Genomic DNA, 6,503 nt, shown 5'->3' with positions numbered 1-6,503 from the left:
TAATAATAATAAACCCAGTTCAGAGAAGGTCCTTGTCATATTCTTATTGAATGCCCTGTTCACCACCCCACCACCCCCCATTCCCACCCCGGTAAATGTCAGTGCAGGGAAAAAACAACTCTCTTCCTGCCACTCATCCCTTTTGTGGGCACAGGCACTGTTTACATCCCCCTCTGTTCTCACATTGTATAGGGTTTTTTTTGTTCATGTTGGGGAAAGATTACCGAGCATGAAAATGAGGTAAAATAGTAATGCTTAATAATGCTTTACAAGTCAGTCATGCTTTTTATAAGCAATTGCATTGCATGATGTGCAGCACTCAAAGGCGCAGTCTTCTGAAGACTCTGTGCTTCTTGCTTCTTGTCTAGACAGACAAGCCCCAAAATAACAAACAGGATACTACATACGGGGCACTGAGGAGTAGCCAAGTACCCATGAAAGATTTTAATTTGTGTCTTCTTCCTGTATCTAGAGGCCTTAGGTTGGACCGCAGGTTTTGCTGGTATAGAGCAAATCTCATTGCATCAAAACGGGAATGATGGGGGTAAACGATCACCACATCTTGTTCTAGTCATTGGCAATTATATGGCTTCAGGAACATCACTGCACTTTGGTTTAGGCACCAAAATAGAAATCTGCTACTTTCTGTCATCGTACATCCACTGAATATGAGCCCCAACAGGGCTGAGGCCAAGCACCTCCTTCATTCCAGACCAGATCACCATCATTGCTGGGCTCCAACAGTAAAGAAGGAACACACACAGACATTCGTGGAGGTGGGTGAGCAAATAAAACCAAACAGTTTGGAGCAAAATGGCAAGAGGGGAATTATGGACTCCATTGTCATAGCAGCTGCACGTTGCATGCACAGCTCTTTCTGCAGTCAGTGGTCCTTGGACATCTGTAGAAGTCACTATTTAACAAAGAGAAAAGAAAAAAGGGAAGAGGTGACTAATGATGATTGTTAATTGGATCTGTGGACACAGCTAAAATTTAAAAAAATGCTTGAAATATGGTTTGATTTATTGGTATGCAGGATAAGCTTTGAGCAAAATAAAAAAAAATATCTCTGAAATGAAAGGGAAATATGTTTCACAGTGGAAAAAAAAAAAAACAAAACAAAACATAAAACAATCTAGAAGTGCTGACTGGGAATAACAACAAAAGCCAGATGGCATAAAATGGCATCTTTAGGGATTATGTGGCATAAGGAGCTGTGCACAAAAGCATGCTCTGAGTCCTTAAAAATCTATCACTGCTTACTGGGCATGCTCAGTGTCCTTAGATAGCCACATTAACTTACTTAATGTGCTCTGGCCCTAAAAGCTGGACAATCATCTCTACTATTTAAGCTCCCTGCCCTTAGTTATCCTCAGCAGTTCATCAAGCTTCCTCTGCTGTGCTGTTATATATCCTCAGCAAGCCAGGATATTCTGCATTATCAGAAACTTGAAAAAGATTCCTTTATCATACTTAACAACACAAACCAATCCCCTATAGGCATAAAGCTCCCCCCACTATCTTGTTCATTTATTGGGAATGGAAATGAACCTTTAAGGAGTTCACTTAAATTTCTTCTAGACAGATCTGCAACATTACTGAAATGTTTTCCCATCATATGAACATAAAGGGGCAGGAAACTTATTTTCATCTACCCACCCAAAATTCTGCTCTACTGGATGTGAGTGCGATATTGAGTCATTAGTGAAACATCCATTTAAACAACTCATTAACTTAATACCGTAACCAGTATTGAACTTCACATTTGTCAAAACTGAAGTTCTCTGTGTGTTTAATTCCAAGAAGACCCTGCCTACTCCTTTTCATCTTTCCACCAACAAGGAAATGCTCTAACTGCAATCAAAAACAAGCCCAGTATCATTTACATTACAATCATAAAAAGTCCCATCACTAGTTCAGACATCTAGACACCATATTCCATTTGCTTATGGAGATTTACAGAAATCTTCTTAACAGCAAAGAAGATTTCTCTCCTCAGACCATCAGCTTCTAAACTCAGCCTTTTCTCCTTTCTTCAGTGCAGGATTTATGCATATAAAAAGAAATAAATGAATCAGCTTTTTCTAGTTACACAAGAACCCAGCGCTTATTTGGATCAAATCTCTAATAGGAGTGCTTGCTGTCCTGTAGGAAACCTCTGCAACAAGTCTGTTGATTTGAAGATCTTTCTTTAAACATAGCACATTATCTTACAACAACGTCTTCTGTAACACTCATTGCAAGACTTTTATTCCTCACTTATGAACACAAGATGTGCAAATATGGTGATCCGGTTCCACATGCAACTTTCTTCCAGCTGGTTTTGGATCCCACTGGACTGCAAACCACAATGTTCAGGAATGGAGCAAAAGTTCCCGGCATCACTGGAATTCTAGACATGCTGCTGAATCCACCTTTAACTAAAAGTTAAACTGTGCTGGCCTTATTTTGAAAAGCTTAGATCACTGCGAAACACTACACTACTTTTTTTTTTTTTTTTTCTTAAATTGTGTGTGAATTTGTTACTCATGAAATGTGCCAGATTGACAGTCCTCAACCCTCCTGCATCCACAGAATGGGTAGAAGAGTAACATAATCTCCTGCATGTTTTCTGGCATTGATGGGAATAATTTCACTTGGCTTCTAATTTCGATAGAAATAGAGTCAGTCCTCAGAGCAGGAAATGAACTTTCACAAGATAAATCCTCCCAAAATACTGCAGAAAGATACTTATTTTAGTGGCTGTGAGACAGGTACTAAAAGTATCTGGGAGTGAGGGAAGGGAAATATAAGCACTGAGATTCTCTGTATAGATCTGAAAGGTGTAAAATCACTACATATCTGTCTGAAATTTCCAGTGTGAATTTTCCCACAGCGAGAGAATGCATAACTGGTATAGGAGTGGTATATCCCATTTCTATTCCCCTCCTATGGATCTTGGTATGTAGGGTGCATTATGAATAACAAAGAACACAGCTATTCTCCACTGCCGTCTCCGAGTGGAAGATGACCCTGTAGAGCAATGATAATTTTGTTCCATTTGAAAACAGCCCAGAACTCCCCTGTATTGCCTTAGAGTGTCAAACAATTGACCTGGAAATCACCTCTGCTGGAAAATTAGCTGTGACTAAGTCCCTTGTACCTCCTCCTTGAGAATCAGGAGCAGTTCAAACATGAAAAATATTTAGATGGGGATTTATGAAATCAGAACTGTCCTGATTAAGCTGAAATGAAAAAGACCGGGGAAATAGCGAGGCAGTTAAGAAAAATGCAGCTGAACCTGAGCAAAATGTGGTGCTGAGCATGATGTTCACACCAGAGAGCCAGTCTGACACAGCAGATCGACCAGCAGCCACACCGCGCCCCTGTACTCGAAGGCCTTTACCACAAGGCTGCCCGTTGCACCATTTTGAGGGAAAAAGTTGAAGGGAATAGCTATGAGAACCCCATTACCAGAGGGAAATGATTTTAGTGCAAGCTAATGGAAACCACATTACAAGAGTAAATTATTTTACTGCAAGCCTATGAAAACCACATTACAATGGTCAAACAATCTCATTTCAAGTCCACTGAGACCACATTAATAAAGCCATTATCAAAGTAAAACAATTTCAAATGAACTCTATGGGGATTCAGTTTTAAACAGCAACAAGATTTCAATGCCTGTTGAAGAAGGCCCCTTGAACGCTATTATGGTGTACCATCAAATGCACAATCAGAGTTATGGGGGGCTAGCTACGCGATTATGGAAAAACGGGTACAGTCTTTTCCAAAACCTACTAATTTGACTAACAATTTGCTATTAATTACCATTCATGTTCTACTTATTTCTTCCTTTCCAATGCGTGACATGGGTTCATTAGAAAGCAATACATGCAAAATGAATTTTAAAACATTTCAAGAAGTCATGGTAACAACCCAAAAGGCAGTAACCTCATTCAGCCACTTGTGACAAGCACACGTACAATATTTTGGGAAGGAGACAGCTGCAATAAGTCCTTGTCCCTTTTCCTCTCATCTGCCAGAAGCAAAAATCTTCATGGGCCACATGCCGAGAATAGCACAAGACTTGTGTCTGAATTACACTGTGAAGTAGACTATGCATAGAAGAAGGAGGAAAATGGAGACCCTGAATGTTCTTTCTGGAAACTGGGAAGGCTGTACTCCTATTAAACAAGCTGTTGTGGTATGCTTCTGTTTGCACACACTCATACACACACACAAGGAATGACCTCAAGTGATGCTTTCACCTTTCTGCTTTGACTTGTTCCCCCAACATCCTTTGTGTTCACTGCTGCTGTAGGAAAATTAACTTTTGCCACCAAAAAACTGAAGAAGAAAATATTTCTTTATGTTTTTTTAGAGATGGTCCCAGACACTCATCTTTGATGAATCATTCCAAAAGTTAGCAGGTAATTTTCACTTTGCAGAGCTGACCAGCTCTGAAGTAGAGAGTGCAACATGCTCATCCTCTTTCAGTCTCGGTGAATCTGTAATGCTTTTCTGCAAAGGACAGGAGTTTTGGCAGAATAGATTTGAGTCTGCTGTCACCAGAATAAGCTATATTGTGTTGGCTAAGAAAGTCCCCCAAAATATGCATTTGAATCTACTCCGGCGGAAGCTGTTGTTAAACGTGGCTCCCCGGAAGAAAGTCAGACAGACTAATATGTGACTCTGTGGACGCCAGGCTGGTGCCTGTATGCTGAGCATGTTCTGACATACAAAAGAGGCTGCTTCAGAAGAAACAGTAGAAAAGCCTTGCTTACCCCGAGTCATATATCCTGAGTTATCTCTTGAGGTGAATTCCAGCCCTACACTTCCATGAGTCTGCAGTCAGGCTTAGTAACTATTAGCTTAGCCTCTCAGCTCTGCCTACTACATGAAACCTTCTGAATGCAGAAGAAAAATAATTAAGTATGAGAATAATTCCAGCTTAATTCTGAGATACCTGTGGATTTAAAGCAGCTATAGGTTTTGGTAGGGGTGTGAAAAGGCTCTGTAACTTTAGGAACTCATTCTGGGTTGACTTCAACTGGTGAAATCCTTTTGTAGATACAGCTGCAGGTCTCTGTACCCAATATACTGGGAAATACTTTACCATCAGTGACTAATCTGAATGTGTATCTTTAGATTTCCAGCTAGAGTATGACAACTTTATAAGATGGCAATAACAGTAAAAGTAGTAGTATCTCCTTTATCACAGAAGACCAAAAGTTCAGGTACTGCACTCAGTCTTAAGATCATGCTGATGAACTAGCAAACTACTAACTACTGAAATGTTTGGGGGTTTTTTCTATTCAATTCAGAAAACAAATCATGATCCCTAGTGTTTGTTTGTTTATCAAGATGTAGTTAAAGATTTTTCAAAGAATTACAATAGACAGTGTTTTAATAGTATTACCAGTTCCAAAGTGTTGCATTCCTAGGTTGAAGCTGTGGGTCTTTGAGCTGATCAGTAATTTTGGTTAGGAAGAGAAAAAACAAAACAAAACAAAACAAACAAGAGGAAAAGGATCCCTTGATATTTCTGAGTTGCCTACTATTGATAGCCAGCACAAGAAAAAACAAAATAGGATAATGATAATGACATGAAACTAACCCGTTTCTCCAATCCCGCCTCAAAGTTCTTCAGAACTGTAACATTGCCAGATTTGGTGGAAACTGCCTGAAGTAGACAAATATGTTAATTCTAAACTTTTCCTGCTCTCCATTATGTCATTAGAAAAGGGATGTGCAACAAACATTTTAAAAATATCTCATATTACTGGTAACTAAATCGGTCAAACAAATATAAATATTTTTCTAAGCTACATATATTTGAATGTTTGGAGATGTTGGTTTTTTTTTTTTTTTTTTCTGAATGAACTGTACCAGAGTAATTCAAATGAACACATTACGTGGTGTTTGTAAAGATTCATAAGGATCCTGTCCTCCAGCAGCACCACATGCGATACACTGGAAGAAGGTACACCTCTGTGTTCAGATTTAACTCTGAACTGCTGATTTGCTCAATTTCTGCCCCACCCTCAATGATATTTTAATGCAGTTTTTGTCTTCATCTCTAACAGTGCTGCTAAATAGGTCTGATTCTCTGGAAAAATAATAGTTTTTCAAAATCAGCATTTTCCTCCTGATTTGCCAGCTGTTTCAGTAAACTCAAACTTACTAACTGGTAAGTCTGAGTGCCATCCACTGCAGTGATATTCTGGGTTTAGATTCTGCTGATCTCAAATACAAAAATCTCTTTAACAAATACATAATTTTCTATCAAGCACAGGGTAGTTTTTTCTGGTTTTTGTTAATATTTCCCAAGTAATCTCAAAGCAAATACGCACTGCACACCTACTTAGGCAAATTCAAATACCTCTGACAAAGAATCAGCACCTCTGCTTGCATTTCTCCTTTTTCTGTTACTGTGACTACTATTGATCAACTAAAAAGTAATTATTTGAGGTTATTTAATTTAAAAGTAATATTAGGTTCTTGAGTTTGCACATGTATTT

Source organism: Falco punctatus (assembly GCF_963210335.1).
Source record: "Falco punctatus genome assembly, chromosome: Z".
Classification (NCBI taxonomy): domain Eukaryota; kingdom Metazoa; phylum Chordata; class Aves; order Falconiformes; family Falconidae; genus Falco; species Falco punctatus.
The sequence above is the reverse complement of the archived record's forward strand: the minus strand, read 5'-3'. Positions refer to the sequence as shown.